Source organism: Capsicum annuum, unplaced genomic scaffold (genome assembly GCF_002878395.1).
Source record: "Capsicum annuum cultivar UCD-10X-F1 unplaced genomic scaffold, UCD10Xv1.1 ctg5201, whole genome shotgun sequence".
Taxonomy (NCBI): Eukaryota; Viridiplantae; Streptophyta; class Magnoliopsida; order Solanales; family Solanaceae; genus Capsicum; species Capsicum annuum.
Window position 1 is genome coordinate 36,602 of NW_025859999.1, and position 21,447 is coordinate 58,048.

A 21,447-nucleotide genomic window follows, 5' to 3' on the forward strand; every position below is an offset into this window, starting at 1 on the left:
AATCTCATGCATATTTGTACCATCTAGAACTTGCCCCATTACTATCTTAAAGCTAAATTTTTATTGTATATGGTTGGGGAGATTATCTTAGGCCCTCTTTGTGACATTGGAAGCCTACTTAGCCTAAAAAGCCTACCCATATATAGATGTTATCCCTAGTCACTCATTTCAAGCCTTTGGATCTTTCTTTGGCACACACATTACAAGATGTGAGCCATTTAATTTTTATCCCTCTTTTGAACCATAACCTCTTTAAACTTGAAAATGTAACTTGAGAATAAAAGCCTAAACTAGGGATGGTAAAGATTGAAAGAAGTAACTTTGGGCCATGAAGTTGTAAGTGAAAACCTATGAGCTTAAGCATTGAGAGTAAATTAGTAAGAAAAATAAAGGACCTAACAATGGAAAGAATTGCATGAGATTCGCAAGAAAAAAAAATGAAACAAAATGGGTGAACCAAGGTAATAAAAGTAGGCATTTGTAAAAGAAAAAAAAGTAGCCCATGGTCAAGAGTTAGATTAAATAGTGTGATGTAGATGTTCAAGAAAGGTGTAGCCTTGTTGTTCTTAAATGATATCCTACCCCACCCCAAACCTACATTATAAGCTCAACAAGCCCTTCGAGTTCTTTAACCATTTACTTTCATTTAGTGGTGATTGAAAATAGGGTCAAGCCTATAGTATGATACTTTTTAGCATAGAGAGTTCTTATGAGGGAGAGATTTTTGCACTTAAATTTCTTGTTGCATATTTTATAACGTGGCATGTAGAATTTTCCTTCTTGTGAGGAGGCATGTAAGCAAGTTGAGGTAGGTGATTTTGTCATCTTTCGAGAAAAGAGGCAAAAGGAGTATAGTGTAGTTGAGGTCAAAAAGTGAGTCACTTCTAGAGTATTAGTGATTGTTGCATGGTTTCTCTTTGAAGTCTTTTACATCCTTACTAATTATATTTTATGTTTAGTGGTGTTGGGAGAATAGCCTTGCCCATGTTTGAAGAGATACTTGAGGTAGTAAATAAGCTTGATGCCACTATGATCATTGGGTCATTTTATGTGGGCATAAATGTGCATTGTCTCATGGTAAGTGGTAATGTTTCTTGAGGACAACTAAATCTTTAAGTTGGGGTGTTGATGAGTGGTGAATTTACCATTTATTTGCACTAAATGTCCATGCACATTACCATGATTTGAGTGTGTAAGTAAGACAAACTTGTGATTGAATGCACTAATTTCAACATTTTCCAAACATATAGGTCATGATATGGAAAGCTGTGGACTTGAGTTGAAATGGATCAAAAAGAGAGAGGTGCATAGCTAAAAGAGCTAGAGCAAAATCAAGCCTTATTTACCACAATCACAGTTTTCTGGCTACAATCGTGGTCAGTCAAGTTTGGTCAAGTGAACGAAATCACAGTGTCTAGTCAACAATCGTATTCACCACGATTGTGGCCTAGCAGGTTAGTTAAGTGAATGCGATCGCGGTGTTCAAGCAGTGATCGCAGTCACCATGATTACTCAACTATTGGAGCGATAGCATCTAAGTGGGTTTAATGAGCAAGGGCAACTTAAAAAATTGGCATAGCTGACTCTAATTCCCATATAAAACCCAAAAAAAAAATTTCTTGTACATTATGGAAGAGCGAAGGATTTGAAAAATTAGAAAATTATGGAACCCTAGATTTTAGGGAAATATTTTCTTCTTGTGTAATTAGAATTTCAAGTTGAAGTTGGTGAAATTAAAGTGCGAAGTAAAGATTTTCTTTACTTTTTATTGTTATGGATGCCATGAATGAATTGCTTGGTATATTTCTTCTCTTTCATTTCATGAGTAGCTAATTTCTCTAGTCTTGGGATTATATTGAACTAAGGTGCAATTGTGTTTGGGTGATGATGTGTTTGTATGAGTTTTAGTTGTTGATTATGTATTCCTCCATTGCTTTGTTTTAATAGATGGAATTTTTTATGGGAAACCTCAAATCTCCAAATGGGTTTATTGAATGAAAACCCCAAACTATCTAAAACCCTTATATTCCTTGAAAAAGGAATGTGGGTAAACTTTTGGGAACCCATAGCTTCGTTAAAAAAGGGCTATAGGGGGATAAATTAATGGTGGATAATTGAAAGCATGGCTTACATCCTTTTTCTATCTTAGAAATAAGGGTAGATGGAGAATGGGTTATGTCATGTACATCATCCTAGAAATAGGGATGCCTGAATTGAGATTTTAGGTGGCTATTATTGATACACTCGTAAGGTGCTCGAATGTGCCAAGGAGTGACATCTTTGAGGTTTGTTTGATAAACTTACTTTAAAGATTTTCAACCTAGCCTACCATGTACACAATAATTAAAAGTGATATCAAGCCATCATGATCCTATGCACACCTTAACATTAGGTAGACATAATCGCAAAATTCCTTTTAATCAAAGTCTAAACCAGAAATGTTATAGTAGTGTGTTGTTCGACTTGACATTCACAAGTTGTTACTCCAAACCATCCCCCCATACACACACACACATATATTTATATTATATATTTTATTTTTGTATACACTTTTGGGATCTTTTTAGTAATTACAGCACCCATAGGATTTGAAGTTTACTCAACGAGAGTTGAGCTATTGACAAAGACCTTCCTATACTACTTTATGTGGTACGGGTGAGAGTTATCTATGACAAATTTGTATTAGAGCAGCCAGGTTTTTATTGGTCTCATTAGTATAAGAATAAGATGTCTAGTAGAGTCTTGCAGATCTGTACATAGATGTCCATATCTATCTTCAAGAGTCTATAAGATATCTTTAGGAAACTTTTCTTATTTTATATCGTGTGGATCTTTCATACCTTGCATTTTAAATATTGTTTCCTTTTTTTTGCCTTTATTTGAGTATTGTATTTTGAGGTCAGGAATTTAGCCGTCTTCTATGTTACCTTCTCAGGTGACATCTTAGCAAGCCAGATTTATTATGCTTCCTATTATTATAAGTATAGCTATTTATTTTGAGGATCAAAAGAGGTTTAGGAGAGACACTCATTAAGGTTCTTTAAGGTTCAGTGGTGTTATGGGAGAGATTGGCTATGATTTCTTGATTGACTGTCGTGAGAAGTTGTATTACCTTAGTTCACTTGAGTTGTATAGGGTTTCTTATACTACCTATCAATTGAGATATTCCACTAAGGATTGGTGTACGTCACTTGTTGGTTGCATATCTCTTGATTCACAAGAGATAAATTGGGATTAGTTTGCTCAGACCTTCTTGGAGAGGTTTGTGCTTTACTATCTAAGGGATTAGATGAGAGATGAGTTGAATTACCTGGAGCAAGATTCAATAAATGTTATGGAGTACGAGGTATATTTTTGTGACTTGTCTAGGTATTTTTATGCCAACACTGCCACCGCATTTGAGAAGATTCAAAAGTTAGTAAAAGGGTTGAATATTTCTCTTCAGCTATCTACAACTCAGCTGCTAGTGTATGGGGAATTATTTTGGAGTATTGTGGATCCTGCTAGATGAGTCTATTCTTTGAGTATTTTAGGAAGGCGTTAAAAAGATGCGTCATCAAGGTTAGTTTAGAGGTCATACTTATCGAGGCAGAGATCTTATGTTTTTTTATGGGTATCATGGTAGATCCATGCAAGAAGCCTTACAAATTTGAGGCAATAGGTCTTTTGGTTCTATGGCCTTGGGTGGTCATTATAGCTCAATCGTACCTTCTCTTATTGAGTCTGTCTGTATAGTTGTCTCTGTGTGTGATGAGGTTGTCCATGTGGCCAATGACTATCTCAGCCATATTTTAGATCTCCTTTCATTTCAGCTATGAGGGTAGAGATTCTATTAGAGGTGTGCAGGGAAAAAAGTAGTGGTGCCCATGGTAGTGGATGCGGGGCTACTCAGTGAGGTGGTGATCATGGATATTTCTATTCATATCCACCAAACCAAATAAAGAGGCTTCTAATGTTGTTATCGGAGGTACCATTCCTATTTTTTTTAGATCTACATTTGTGTTATTTGATCTAGGATCGACTTTCTCATATATGTCTGCATATTTTGCCTTGGTTTTTGATTTTTCTTGTGATCCACTTAATATACCTATCTATGTATCTACCTTTGTAAGAAACTCTTTAGTGGTGGATCGGGTGTATCAATCCAGTGTTGTGACCTTTGTTGGGCGTGAGCCTTGGGTAGATCTGATTGTCCTTGATATGGTTTATTTTGATGTAATCTTCGGTATGGATTGGTTATCTCCTTATCATGTTGTCCTAGATTGCTATGCTAACACCGTGACTTTAGCTTCGCCAGGTGTGCCAAGGATAGCTTGGAAAGGTGTGCTTCATTTGGGTCCCAAGAGAGTTATATATTTCCTTCAAGATTGTCCTTTGGTAGAGAGGAGATCTTCGTATTATTTGGCCTATATTCGTGATAATAGTGTTGTTTCCCCTCCTTCTTTAGATTCTGTTTACATTTTTCATGAATTCATAGATGTTTTCCCTATGGATTTTCCAGGTATGGCTCTAAATCATGATATTGAATTTGCTATTAATATTGAATCGGGAACCAAGCCCATTTCTATTTCACCTTATATAGGATGGCCTTGGTAGAATTAAAGATATTAAAAGATCAGTTGTAGGAGTTGTTGGATAATGGAAATATCTAACCTAGTGTATTACCTTAGGGTGAGCCTATCTTGTTTGTGAAGAAAAGGGACAGGTCTATGCGTATGTGTATTGATTAACGATAGTTGAGCAAGGTAACGATTGAGAAAAACTAACCTTTTTCTCGTATTGATGATTTGTTTGATTAGTTTCAAAGGGCTTCACTATTTTCGAAGATTGAATTGAGGTTTAGGTTTCACCAGTTGAGGATTAAAGCTTTAAATATTCCAAAGAAAGATTTTCGAACTCGGCACGATCATTATGAATTCTTAGTCATGTCCTTCGGGTTGACCAATGCCCCTCCGCATTCATGTAGTTGATGAATCAGGTTTTTAACCGTATCTTAACTTTTTTGTCATTGTATTAATAGATAATATTGTGGTTTATTCCAAGAGTGAGATCGATCATGAGTAGCAATTGCAGATTGTGCTTAAGAAATTGAGGAATGAGAAGCTGTAAGTTTAGTTATCCAAGTGAGTTTTGGTTGAAGTCCCTTTCTGACACGACCCGAACCAGGGCCATGTCGTAATGGGCATCCCAAGTTCAACCAGAACTGGGGGCCATACCCGTTACCCAACCCAACCACCAAATATGCATACCCTGAGTAGGATGAATTTCAAATGTATAACAAGATAGTATTTATTACGATCCCAGACTCTAGGATAGGTCTATAAACATGACTAACCCAAACAAGTCCAACCATCCATTACCAACAAACAACCATAACCAACCCAATATAATAATTGAGTTCTGTTTATAACATAACATAAAAGGATGGAACAATCATATATAAAATACAACGGTACCTGCCCCAATACCAATGCCAATACTAAGGCTGACACCACTACCGACACCTCTCATTCAAACCCATAGTAGTCACATAAAGCCTCTAACAAAAAAAACAATATTCGGTTGGGAAATGTCATAACCAAAACCAATATCCATAAAATAACCAAAGTATGTAATGACATCTATGATATGTAATAGAGCCTTCTGGAATATGGAAGCTCACTACTTCAATCCAATAGATGATACCGAATCCGATCACTAAGAAGGAGGAGTCAAATGGTCGTTTTCTGCATAGCATGGGGATACAGCCGCTCGAAGATGGGTTAGCGGGTGAACGCTAGAATGAACTCAGGATAAGGATAAAATAATGACATCCAGTAAAACTAAGTAAGCTAACCATATGCATACAAATGATACATATATATAATCATACCAGGAAAAAAATCAGGTTTAGCATGTATTTTAAACCATTAACCTGGGTATGTGTAGTTTAACCATCCTAGAACCACCCATAGGCTATATGGGTCCAGTGTAACCCCCTGAACGGGCCCTAATACATGTCATCTCATGAACCGAAGATACCATATGTGTAGGGGATTCCCAAGTACCCTTATCTCTCCATGATACATATGTACAGTGTACTTAGAAGATTCTCATGTACCTCATAGTATCATATATGGTCTCTATGACCAACCCTCATGTCGGCAAACATGAGTTTCCAGTTTTCATCCAATTGACTCACACCTTCACGGTTAGCAATCACACCCTGCCATTATTGCCCAATTAAAACCATTACAATCTAACCAAACCATTAATAGATTATTATTAACCAAGGCTATAAGTAGTGGTAACGTCATACCAACTATAGCTTGCAAGCAATGTCCTTAGCCAACCTTTTTATTTAAAGGAATTCCCGTATACCCATAGATTACATTATCAAGTTAAATTGGGGGAATCTCGTGTATCTCAAAAGTGTTCCATTATTATGTTTGCTTGGGAAATCCCATGTACCCTACAAGTTGTTCATTAGTATGTTTACTTGGGGGATTCCCTTGTACCCTACAAGGAAGTTTAATTAATCACAACCATTACCACCAAACCATACCATTTAGCCATTCCAAACCATTTATACCATTTAGGGTTTCCATTACCAAACCATAACATGCAATAGTTCCATTAAAAATCCAATAATATAGTAAAAGCATTATCATAGGCCTTTTATCAAACATGTTGGGGGTGTAGTGTTTCCAAAACCAAATCCAACTACCAATTTACCATTCTTATGCAACCAATTGTCCAAACCACCGTTAAAGCATGTAAAAATATAATTAAAACAAGGGAAAACCACAACCAAGAATTTAGTACCAAAACCTTAACACATATTTTGAAACCATACAATAATCATGCCATAAAAACATTGCATAAAACATGCCTTTAGTTGGAACTAACAATGAGGGAGGAGTACATACCTTAGATTATGAAGATGATGGAGAGAAATCGCACGTACAATTCCCAAATTGATCCACTAGATGAAACCCTATCCTTCATTTACCCAAGATCCTTAGAGAGAGTTTCTATGTGTTTACGATTAGAATAATAGGGTAAAATGATGTCCAAATAGTTATATAAGTCGTGGGGCCTTAAGTGGTTAAGTGGGGAAATATCTGGATTACCCCCAATTTAAACTACTTAAAATTCACGCCAAATGGTGAGACTCCCCCATACCAGTCATACCCTCCTATATGAGTGGTACCCATCACTCGTACCCTAGGCCTCCCCCCTTGGACCCAACACTATCCAACATATGACTTACCCAAACCAAGTCTTACCCAACCACTTGATTAGTACCCCTAAGATGTATCCCTGGTAGAATAAAACCGAAGAAAGTTTGAACACTATCTACCATACGAGTCAATGGAATGAATCGTACCATATCTTATAGCTTATTATGAGCCACTCATACTCAGATCCAATATAAATTACTAAGTCTCAGATTAAGTGAAGGAAAAATCAAAAACATGCCACTCGTCACCAACCATATGACTCATACCTACCAAGTCATACCTTTCTAGAAACCAATCCAACGAACAACCAATACTCGTTAGCATACGACCAAGAGTATATCAACTGTACCCCATCATACGACTAGTACCCATAAGTTTTATGATGTTTGGAATCCAGAACTCCAAGAAATTTTGTAAGGGTCCAAACTCAGGGTATTTCAGTCTCCCCCACTAGGACCATTCGTCCCCAAATGACGAACAAGGTAGGTCAAGAACAAGCATGATTCATTTGTGTTATCAAATATCAATCCAACCTTTAACCAAGTTAGAAAACAAAGATGTGATCAAGAACACATACCTTCCGCACAAGTATCCGATGAAGAAAATAAATATGGATATTTGGATTTCATGTCCACTTTGCTTCCCATGTAGCCTCTTCCACCTTGTGGTTTTGTTATTGAACCTTAATCGTGGCCATATCCTTTGCTTGTAACCAATGAATTTGTTGATCCAATATCTCAACTGGACCTCTTCATAAGATATAAAATCCAAGATACCCAATCCGTCGAAAGAAACTACCAAAAAAGGTTCACCAAGACACTATCTTAACTTAGAGACATGAAATACAAGATGAATGGAGCTCAAACTCAAAGAAACTCCAATTCATAAGCCACATTACCAGCTCTTCACAAAACCACATAAGGAGCAATATACCGGGGACTAAGCTTCATCTTTTTACCAAACTGCATCACTCCCTTCATGGGAGATACCTTTAGAAATACCATATCCCCAACCTTGAACTCCAAGTCTTTACCCCTTACATCCGCATAGGACTTTTGGCGACTTTGGGAAGCCTTAAGCCTATGCCAAATCACCTTTACCTTTTCCATAGACTGATAAACCCGATCCAGACCAAACATATCCACCTCATCAAGATCAAGTTACCCAATAGGAGATCTACATATTCTACCAGACAATACCTTAAAAAAGACCATCCTAATGCCGGAATGATTGCTATTGTTGTAAGTAAACTCTACCAAAGGTAAATGCTCAACCCAAATTCCACCATAATTAATCACACACGCACGAAGCATGTCCCTCAATGTTTGAACATTCCTCTCTGCTTACCAATTCATCTACAGATGAAAAGCAGTGGTCAGACTAATCTTAGTCCCCAATTCTTTCTGAAAAGACCGCCAAAAGTAAGATGAAAACTGTATACCATGATTAGAGATAATCAAAATAGGTGCCCTATGTAGCTTTTCAATCTCATGAATATATAACCTCGTATAGTCCTCAGGCAAAAGTTAGTCCACACCTGTAAGAAGTGAATATACTTTGGCATCCTATCCACAATGACCCAAATCGAATTAAATTGGTTATATGACAGAGGAATACCGGTAACAAAATCCATATTAATTACCTCCCATTTCTATACTGACAATCAATCTCCTGATACAAGCCCCCAGGCCTCATGTGCTTAACTTTCACTTGTGGACACACTAAGCACTTGGCCACAAAATCTGCCATATCCCTTTTTCATCCATTCTACAAATATCTCTTTTTGAGATCACAATATATTTTTATCGAACCGAGATGAACAATGTAGCACAATTTATGCACCTCAGCCAAAACCCTTTGTCGCAATTCATAACCTCCTTTGGTACCACAAAGTACCATCACTGCTGATGTCAAACACCAACTCTCTTTGCCCACCAACATCACTCTTGATTTTTATCAAGATAGGATCTAGCATTTGTTTTTCCTTTTTATTTGCACCAAGAGATGACCAAACCACTTCCTGTATCGTTACACCACCATCATTAGAGTTTAAGAGGCAAACTCTAAGATTAGCCAAGCGATGAATATCCTTCACCAATTCCCACTTATCCTTATCCACATAAGCTAAAATCCTCATTGACAACCTGCTAAGAGCATCAGCAACCATGTTAGCCTTACCTGGGTGGTAGTGAAGAATCATATCCATAGTCCATGAGAAGCTCCAAACATCTCATCTACCTAAGATTTAGCTCCTTATAAGTGAACACATATTGTAGACTCTTTTGAACAGAAAAGATGTCTACGTGAACTCCATACAAATAATGCCATTAGATTTTTAAAGAAAAAACCACCGCTAAAAGCTCCAAATCATGAGTAGGATAATTCATCTTATGTACCTTCAACAGCCTGGAATCATAGGCAATCACCTTCTCATGTTACATCAAAACACAACCAAGTCCCACCTAGGATGCATCATAATAAACCACAAACCCCTCATTACCTTCAAGCAATGTCAAAACTAGAGTCGGAGTTAGCTTATCCTTCAGCTTCTCAAAACCCTGACAAGCATTTGACAAAGAAAATTATACCTTCTTCTGAGTTAACTTAGTCAATGGGCCAGTTATCATCGAGAAACTTTCCATGAACCACCTATAATACCTATCCAAACCAAAGAAGCTCTGAATGTTTATTGGAGTCATAGGTCTTGGCCACCTTTTAACCACCACAACCTTTTGTGGATCCACTATGGTCCCCTCACTAGAAATAATATGACTAAGAAAAGTTACAACATTTAACAAAAACTCACACTTGGAGAATTTGGCATATAATTATTGCTCTTTCAAGGTCTACAACACCACATGGAGGTGATTGGCATGATCTACCTCTCTTAGAATAAACCAAAATGTCATTAATGAACACAATGATAAAAAGGTCTAAAAATTTCCCAAAACCCCAATTTATCAAATCCATAAATATCGGTTGGGCTTTAGTTAAACTGAATGACATAACTAGGACCTCAAAGTGCCAATATCGACTATGAAAAGCCGTATTAGGGATATCCGCCTCCCTAATCTTAAGATAATAATACCCAAACCAAAGATCTAACTTTGAAACGAATTTGGCACATTGTAACTAATCAAACAAGTCATTTATCCTTGGAAAAGGATACTTGTTCTTAACCATTACCTTATTCAATTGCCAATAGTCAGTGCACATCCAAAGGTAACCATCTTTCTTTTGCGCTAATAACACCAGTGCACTCCATGAGGACACACTAGGATGGATGAAAGCTTTATCTAAAAGATCCTTAAGTCACTCCTTGAGTTTCCTAAACTCAGTCGGGGCTATTCGTCAGGAGGAATAGATATTGGATGAGTTTCCAAAACCAAATCATTACCAAACTAAATATCCCTATCTAGAGAAACACCGGGAAGATCATCCAGAAAAAACCTCAAGGAACTCATTCACCACCGAAACCGAATATAAAGAAGGACCTTCTGAGTTAGAATCTTCAACCTAGACAAAATGATAGCGACACCATTTAGCGATTAACCTCAGAACTCTAAGATAAGAAAGAACCCCCCCCCCCCCATGATCTTGGAAACCACCTTCCCACTCAATAACCAGTTCAACAGGGAACCTAAATACATCCTTATCAGTCCAACAATCTAAGGACGCGTTACAAAAGTGTAACCAATTCATCCCCAGAATAATGTAAAAATCCACCATATCAAGTCCAAACAAATCTACCAAAGTGTGCTTACTACTAACAGATACCACACACACCCTATAAACCCTTTTAGCAATCACAGTCAACTACCAGGGTAGAAATAGAAAAAAATCTGAATAACCTCAGGATCCTAACCAAAATACACAACCATAAAAGGGGTCATATAAGAGAGAGTGAACCCTGGATTAAGTAAATAATACACATAACAAGAAAAGAGTTGTAACATACCAGTTATGACATTAGGGAATGCCTTATATTCCTGCTGAGTAGTAAGAGAATATAACCTATTTTAGCCTATGCCAATATCAGAAGCAGAAACTTATATAGAAGCCACAACCTTTGGTGCAGGAGAAAAAATAAAGTAACCAAAGCCTTACTCACTCCTAAAGTGCCCTTACCAATCGGATAGTTTCTAAGCATATGGCCTGGCTAACTATATTTAAAATACTTGTCCCTCCTCTCATCATAAAAATTTGTATGCAACCTACCACAAACTAATAAAGAGGACATAATAAAGCTGACTGAGACCTACTTGCCTGAGATTGGGTACCCTGTGCTCAGAAATTATTGCCACTCTGTTGACGCCTATCACCCGACTATTTTAAGTAAGGAGCACTAGCTAAAAAGAAAGAATCTGAACTTCCCCACTTTTTCTTTGTCCACTTACCACCATCCCGACTACCTTTCCATTGAGCACTACCCTATTTATATAACCTGAAATTATTACCCTGCCTTTTCCTAAACTTAGTCTGCTTCTTCTTTTTCTTCTCTACCTATTGCATTAAGCTACCAACCTAAGAATATCCATATCCTTGGTCAGGAATAAAGTCTTCTTTTCAAGAATCAAATCTCGAGATAGTTCAGAAGTCAAATTTCTCATCTTGGACCTTATATCAGACACCAATTCTGGAGCATGCCTAAACAGTTGATGAAATTTCAAGGCATAATCCTTGATAAACATTTTCCCTTATCTCGGGTTGACAATTTTTCTGCCTTCATTTCTCTTAATTCTTGAGGAAAGAAGTGATATAGAAAAGCATTAGATAATGCCTCCCATAAATTTGACTCCTCAACATTACCTCTTGTCCTATCCTACTCCTCATACCATTGGTACACCACATCCTTAAGCTGATAAGCAGCAAAATTCACCCCTTCCACATTCGCGGCCTACATCACCTTAAAGATTTTATCCATTTCATCCAAGAAACCCTAAGGATCCTCCTCTACCTTCACACCAGTAAAAGTTAGAGTATTCATTTTCATAAACTGGACAACCCTTGTGGCCTCTACAAATGAAACACCAGATGCATCCCGTTCTACCTGAGAAGTAAACAACTGAGTAATAACATAAACCAATTGATAAAATTCTGCATTTTTCATCTCACCTTGAGGCAGACTAGTAGCAACTTATGGAGCTCTAAGAATATCAGGGAATGAACCCCTAGATCGATTATGGATCCACTGAGTAGATCGTGTCCCATCAACATCATCCCTAGTTGGGATAAAAGAGTTACTTTGCATTTCAAATCATCGAGGCATGATCTAAAAAGTGAATAAATTAGGACGAGAGAAGATTCCAAGACTTAGACTCTAAGATTGAAAATAGAATACTAAGAAAGTAAAACATTCCTGAATACCTTGTAGCCTCTCTCTCTTATGAGTGTGGCATGCTACATACCCTTAAAATATACTCTAATAGACATGGCTTTGTATACTCTCAATTGACAATGAACCTAAATCTCTAATACCAACTTAACATGACCCAAACTAGGGCCTTATCGTAATAGGTATCCCAAGTTTATTGGACTCGCACCTTCACAGTTAGTTATCATACCCCGCCATTATTGCCTAATTAAAACCATTACCATCCGACCAAACCATTAATCCATTATTATTAATCAAGGCTAGAAGTAGTGGTATCTTCATAAGAACTATAGCTTGCATACAATGTCCTTAGCCAACCTTTTTATGTTGAGGGATTTCCATTTACCTATAGATTACATTATCAAGTTAAATGGGGGTAATCTCGTATACCCCACAAGTGTTCTATTATTAAGTTTTCTTGGGAGAATCTTTGTACCCTCACAAGTTGTTCATTAGCAAATTTACTTGGGGAATTCCCTTATAGCCCACAAGAAAGTTTAATTAACCATAACTATGACCACCAAACCTTGCCATTTAGCCATTCCAAATCATTTAAACCATTTATACGATTTAGGGTTTCTATTACCAAACCATACAATGCAATAGTTCTATTAAAAGTCTAATAATACAGCAAAAGCATTATCATAGGCATTTTATCAAATATGTTAGGGGCGTAGTGTTTCCAAAACCAAATCCAATTACCAATTTATTATTCCCATGCAACCAATTATTCAAACCATCATTAAAGCACGTAAATACATAATCAAAACATAGGAAAACCGTAACCAAGTATTTAATACCAAAATCCCAACACATATTTAAAAACCATATAATAATCATGCATGGAAACATTTTATAAAATATGACTTTAGTTGGAACTAACAATGAGGGAGGATTACATTCCTTAGATTATGAAGATGGTGGATGAAATCACCCGTACAAGCTCTAAGTTGATCCTCTAGATGAAACCCTAGCCTTCTTTTATCCAAGAGCCTTAGAGAGAATTAGAGAGTTTCTAAGTATTTTATAATAAAGGGTAAATAATGTCCTAGTAGTGATATAAGTCATTGGACCTTAAGTAGTTAAGTAGGGAAATATCTAGTTTACTCCCAACTTAAATTGCTTAAAATTCCCATTAGATGGTATGACTCCTCCATACCAGTCGTACCCTCTAAAGTGAGTAGTTCCCACCACTTGTACCCTAGGTCTTCTTCTTGGACCCAATACTATCCACCATATGACTTACCCATACTAAGTCATACCTAACTATACTATTAGTACCACTAAATCGTATCCCTAGCAGAATAGAACCAAAAGAAGTTTGAACACTGTCTACCATACGAGTTAATGGTATGACTCATACCCTATGTTACAGCTCATAGTGAGCCATTCGTACTCAGATTCAAGTTAAGTTACTAAGTCTCAGATTAAGTGAAGGAACAACCCAAACCATACGACCCATCACCAACAATATGACTCATACCCACCAAGTCATACCCATTTCAAAAAACTAATCCAACCCACCAACTAATACTGATTAGCATACAAATAAGAGCATATCAATCATAAACCATCATATAATTGGAACCCTCAAGTCGTATGATGTCTGAACTCTAGAAATCTAGGAAATTTTCTAAAGGACCAAACCCAGGGTGTTTAGTTTCTTTCTTGGGTCATGTGGTGACTAAGGATGTTAATATAGTTTATATAGCCAAGATTACAGTGGTTCATGATTGGTTTAGGCCTACTTATCCTATTATATTTAGAGTTTATTGGTTTAGCAGGATACTATCGATATTTTGTAGAGCTTTTTTCTTCTATTGTAGCTCCATCGGCTAAGTTGACTCAGAAGAAGATTTCCTTTTAGTGGTCTGATGCTTGTGAAGTGAGCTTTCAAAACATCAAGGATTTATTGACTTTAGCTCCTATAATGACTTTGGCTAAGGAGGGCGTGGGTTTTACCATCTTTTGTGATACTTTTAGTGTTAAGTTAGGTGATATGTTGATGTACGAGGGTAAGGTGATTGCTTATGCTTCACATTAGTTGAAGCCCCATAAGAGGAATTACCCTTCCTATGATTTGGAGTTGTATGTGGTTGTTTTTTCTTTACAGTTATGGAGGCACTACTTGTATGAATTCTATTATGATATTTTCTTGGATCATCATAGTCTTCAATTTTTCTTCATCCAATGGGTTCATAATATGAGCCAGCTCTATTGGCTTGAGTTGCTTAAGGATTATGACTTGACTATTCTCTATTATCCAAGAAAGGATAATATAGTTGTGGATGCCTTGAGTTAGGAGTCGACTATCATGGGTAGCTTGGTGCATCTTTTGACCCAAGAGAGGCCTTCAGCCTTAGAGGTTAAGTCTTTTTCTACCTAGATAGTTAGGCTTGATAGTTAAATACCTAGGTGTATTTTGCCACTTATTGAGGCTAGATCTTCCTTAATGAAGCAGATTTTGGCTTATTATTTAGATGATGTTGGGTTTAGAGTGATTCTAGATAAGGTGTTGAGTAGTGAGGCTAAGTAAGCCTCGGTTGATCTAGATAGTTTCATGTATATTGGTGGCCAAGTTTTTGTGTCCAGAGTGGTTGATTGGGTTATATTCATTTTAGAGGAGGCTCATTATTCCAGGTATTCTATCTACCGAGAGTGACTAAGATATATTGTGATTTGAGACATCATTATAGGTGGGGTGGTATAAGGAAGGATATAGTGGATTTTGTTGATCATTGCCTATATTGCCAGAAGGTGAAGGTCGAGCATTAAAATATGGTGGTTTTCTTAAAAGGTTACCTATTCTCGAGTGGAAAATAGAATGGATCACTATGGACTATATGACTAGTTGCCTCATACTTCTCATGGTTTTGATGGTGCTTGGGTCATCGTGGCTCAATTGACCAAATCTACTCATTTCATTCTAGTTCAGATCTTCTTCTGTGCTGAGAGGTTGGCCTATATTTATATTTGTTATGTAGTTCATCTTCATGGTGTGACAGTGTCTATTATCTCAAATCAAGATTTAGTATTCATATCTTACTTTTAAAATAATCTTCAGGAGGATTTAGGTACCCAAGTTGATCTCAGAATAACTTTTCACCCATAGAATAACAGTTAGTTGAAGTGGACTATTTAGGTTTTGGAGGATATGCTCCGCGTTTGTGTCAGGGACTTTATAGGTCAACGGGTGAAGCATCTATCTTTGGTAGAGTTTGTGTATAATAATAACTACCATTCCACTATTGTGATGGATCTTTTTGAGGCTTTATATGATAGGCATTGTCGCTCTTTAGTTGGTTGGTTTAAGGCTTCTAAGAGTAGGCATCAAGGTACGGACTTGCTTCGTGAGCCTTTGGATAGATTTTGGGTCATTCAAGATAAACTTCAAGTGGCTTAGTGTAGGTAGAAGTGTTATACATATCGTACACTTTGTGTCTTGAGATTTAGTGTTGGTGATTGCTTCTTTCTTTGTCTGTCACCCATGAAGGGAGTGATAAGATTTGGGAAAAGGGGAAAGTTAATCCCCAGGTATATTATACCTTTTGAGATCCTTCATATTATTAGGTATGTGGCTTATGAGTTAGCATTACCTCCATATTTATTAGTTGTTCATCTAGTTTTTCATATTTCTATACTTCGGCGTTATATTCCAAATAAATCTCATGTCATTCATTGGGATTCAGTTTAGTTAGATAAGCAATTGTCTTTTGTTGAGGATCCCATCTCCATTCTACTAGGGATGTTAAATGGTTGTATTTTAAAGTCATTTATGTAGTTAAGGTCCAGTAGAGGCATTGACTTATAGATGAGTCTACTTGGGAGGTCGAGTTTGATATGGGTGGTAGTTATCCTCACCTATTTGCTTATTTGGGTATTACCCTTGCCTTTAATTCAAGGACAAACTAGATTCTTATTGGTGGATGATGCAATGACCTAATTTTTGGTAATTTATGTAAAATATTTATTTTTGTGTGATTTGACCATTTCACCCCTTCTCATGGTTGGATTATGGTAATTTTGGGGTGTGAGGAATATTGGTATAGTTCCCAATGCATTTCAGTGTGATTTGTGAGAGATTATAGTTTTTATAGTCTTAAAGGAATAGTAGTTAACATTCGCCAACATCTTTTGATCTATCTGTTGAATGGGAAAACAAACTATGCCAATAGATCTAAAATGTCAATTTTAGGTTGGTAACATGGTTGGTGTGGTTTTACTGCTTCTATATCTCATTTTAACCCTTAATTTGAAAAGTTATGAAATAGGTCTTGGGGGTCAATTCTATGAAAACAATATTTTTTTCAAAAATCTGATATCGTTATCGAATTTGGAGCATCAAATTTAATAGGGTAGCATAGTTCATTTGCAATCTCAAGATTCTGGATGAATCCCGAGGGGTTAGAGGAGACTTGGAATTTTCCAACTCTCCACAAATGGTGCACCACATGGTATTCCAGCAGCTATAGCGCCACTTGAGCCGCTTTAGTGGTAGGCTTTAAAGTGCCACTTGGTCACTTTAAAGTCCAGCCACCCACTAGTCAAGGGCGTTATAGTGGCCCTCGTCCACTTTAGCAAAGGTCGTTATAGCGGCTCTTGTCTACTTTAATGGATTGGCACGCTAAGCGGGTACCACTAAAGTAATACTTGACCGCTTAAGGGATGACCATTAAAGCAGCCACTTGACTGCTTTGTGGAACTTAGTTCCTGGGTATATAATATTCTTTTCTCCATGATGACATTAGCCTGATATTCGAATAATTATTTGTTATCCTTGGTGGAAAAATTATCTAAATTGGTAATTGTGTGGTATCAAATATGGTATATCTTACTCTGTAGGTATATGGATTATTTTGGACCCTAAAATAACTGATTCATTGAGTGGATTTGGGTTTACAGACTTGGTATAGTGATTGGAATTGGAAATTCTCATTTGGTTGGTTGTAGGCATTGCATCCCCATGTCATAATCATTCATAAACATAGGTACTATTGTGGCAATACTAGAAACACTAGAAATTCTAGTTTGTGACATCATTATAGACCCCTTCCGATGGATGTCCCATAAAGGAGTCATGGATATTGGTATTGGATATTAGATTGTATATGGGTTAACGAACCTCCCATAGGTCCTACCTGGAAGCACAGCTCGGTAGGTGTATATAGAGGTTGTGCGACAACCTTGTGCATCATATTACAGCATCATATTCATTGCATTTCATATGTATATTGCACTCATTCTATGTTGTATTAATGTCTTTGATGTGATATCCGTTTATGCATATGCCTTTCCATATCTGTAGGTGCTATATTTGTATACTTATATTTTATGCTATATTTGTATACTTATATTTTCTTTCTCATTTTCTTATGTGATATATATGAATATGGTAGAACTATTAGTGGAGATGATATGGGATACTATTTGGGACATTTATTGATTGCAGGTGACGTGCCCCTAGTGTGTAATTATAGCTACTGAGTATAAGTGGACCGTACTTACCCATATTGTGCCCTTTTGGTACAGATCCAGGTGCGCGGCATGGCAGTTGATTCAGGCTGTACTTGGAGTCTGTTCGAGATAGCAGTTGATCTATGCATCAGGAGTTGACTACTACTTTTTCCTTATCTAGACTTTGTCCTTCTTGTATTCAGAGATAGAGTTGTTGCTTTTTGGTTATTTTATGTATATTTTGATGTCGAGTTATATTAGTTAGTTATTACAATGTGACACAATTTTTGGGGGTTAGTATGGTATTTTTGGCTATGTATTTCCTCATTTTTACCATATGTTTGAAGTTTAACTTTATCTAAGAGTCCTGCCTTAGGTTTTGGGTATTATCTTTCATTTCATATCAGCTTGGGTAATAGGCTTACTTTTCAAGGCTTGTCTTAACAAGTGTCATCATAACCCTTGGTTTTTGGGTCATAACATATGAATAAATAGTGGTAAAATAAGTGGATCAATAATGGACCAAAATCAACCTCGGTCTAATTTCCAAAGTAATATGCTTAGTTTAAAATATCATAATCCAATAATAAGGGTGGTACAACTTCTGTTTTCAAGGAATCAAATTTAAAAGGTTAAAAGTTGGAATCAGTCCATTTTTAGAAAGCTATAGAAAATCAAGGTTCTAACCAGAATCGTACCACTAATAAGTGTAAATACACATAAATGCATACATGCCATCACCAATATCCAAATAATACAACCATAAGCGTCTACACATCCATAACTATAACCATGTAATCTCTAAGGATATAGTACTAACTTAGTATCCAACCGATGTCCTAGACACAATCTCAGGCCCAACAATATATATAAATTAATATATGCCAATACCATAATTCAGGAAACTATGATAGACAAGGGCATAAAGCTACTAAAAGGACCTATTTGGGGAATATCTCCTAATTCACTAGGAAATATGGTAATTTTTATAAAAAGGCCTCCTTCTAGTCAAACTATTGTTAAATAGGTTTATAGTCAAGTGAAATAGGATCGTACGACCATAACAAGTATTCAAGGTTAAGTTCCAATCACCATTCTATTCTAAATCTTGTAAATAGGTGGTTATGATATTACTTGGTATAAACCTATCCTATATTCCTACCAAACATACAATATATACAATACATAATCTCATAGAGAAAAGTAGACAGAATCTCACCACGTCGCTGAACCACAGTCTCAAACATCTATAAACCTCTTGTCTTTACTCTATGATCTTAGAATAGTTCATGCTATCAATAACATAATCTACACATTAATATGAGTAAAATAAGACCCATATTACATTATAAACCATTTGCGATTAAAATTAGATCAAGGACGAGCTCGTGGAACCTACAAAAGAAATTCCAAATTGAGTTTGTCACGAGGTCCCTCGAAGGACAAGGAATGTATGCTCATAATTTGAGCACAAATAAAGGCTAGATTGGGGCTCAAATCATCCCCAAGTGATGATTAAAATAACAGGAAAAATTGAGAATTTAATAGAAGATTAGGGTAGAAACTTACAGAATAACACTAGGAAAAAGGTCATCTCAACGGCTCCAACCCAAACCCAGCTACAATACAAGGATCTCCCACTTAATTCAAGCTCCCACAAGTGAGAAATAGAGGTCTTAATCTTGGAACAATGGATGGAAATGAGGGAAAATGAAATATAAAAATACCAACAATGACCACTAAAGTCGTCAAATGATTGCTTAAGCCATTAGGGGGAGCTTAAGTTGATATTGCTTAAGCTATTATGGGGTAGATTAAGCCATTTGGGGGTTACTTAAGTTGCTATTTCTTAATCCATCAGGGGGGTTGTTTAGGCCATCACACCAATAACTTGGAAACTAATAATATTCTATGTCCCAATAGACTCCAATAGAATTCTTGGGATTCATTCGGAACCCCATTCGTGCAAAGGAACTATGCTACCATACCAAATATGCCATCGCAGACTCAATGGAACAATAAAATTTCCCAACATAAAGTGGGGCCCACACCTATCGTTTAGTTTTTCACCAAGTCTAGTTAATAGCCTTAAATGAATTTGAAAGCCTCAGGACCTGGATTGAGCTAACAGTGCTGTCGAATTTCTCATCCAAGGCTGTTTACTAGGAATTTTGGTCTAAGACTAATTTTTAACTTTAAAATCTCCAAAACATGGAAATAATCTTAAAATCCAAAAATGAACAGATTGATAACCAAATTGATAGTTTTGAAAAGTTATAAATAACCTCAAGCTGCTATGGGAAAGCATGAAACACTAAAAATATATGGAACTTGAGAAATAACCTGGGTGTCATGACATAAATTGCTTTACTTAAGTGGAAAAAATTACTTTTAAATACAAGTCACTTAATAGGAGAGCATCCAGAAAAGTAGAGGATACTCCACATAAGCAGCCTTTATTAAGAAGAAAAGGCTTTGTGTAATTGAGATGCAATGACATCAGCAACCTCCACTTAAGCGGCTCTACAAGTGAGAAAGCCATTTCTTTAGTGGATACACCAAAATCTTAGGCACCAGGTAAATTCCTAAGCTGGAATTTCCTCTAAATGGGACCTCGAGATTTATTATAACCCCATGAACACAAATAAAATATGCTACCCTACTCGAAATAGCATTCTAGTCTCAACTAGATGGATGAATTCCCAAAATAGGTTATTTTGATGAAATATGGATTTCTAACACCACCACCACCACCCAAAGTTCATGCACATTCATAGTAGCTTTCTTCTGTATTTAGAGTCATTTTTCACTTAAAAGATTGAATATATTTAGGTTGAATATTGTGTTATAAAAGGATGTCATAGACTAAGAAAGAGGGTTGTGACCATGCACAAGGACCTGTACTTTAGGCCTCACACCATGGAGAATGCAAAAGAAAATCACTGGAAGCTATTTTCGCAGGCAGCATGCTGCACAATATTGTATGGTGCATTTATTCTTGCACCATGGACCTCCTTCCCAATCGTGAAATTTTGCTCCTCCTTTAAAATTTAAGGGTAGCAGCAAGTCCACTCCAAAGTAACTTCAAACTTGACTATAATCCCCAAATTTATTTGAAAATACTTACAATATTTCAATAGGATCTTATTCTCATTTGCCCAAAGTGATGCATGTTATAGAAGGGTTTCTCAAGAACTAAATCTTCAAGGGTTCCAAATTTGTGAATCTCTTCAGGAACTAGCCAATTTCCTGTATGTAGGACTTCAACGGGGTTTCTTCTTCTACCCATGTTGAAACTATAAAGCTTTTAATAAATTTAGAATCATAGTTAAATTTACAAACCCATGTATAATTCTTAAAGTTATTTGAAACAGAGTCTTGATTTTTAAAGTGTTT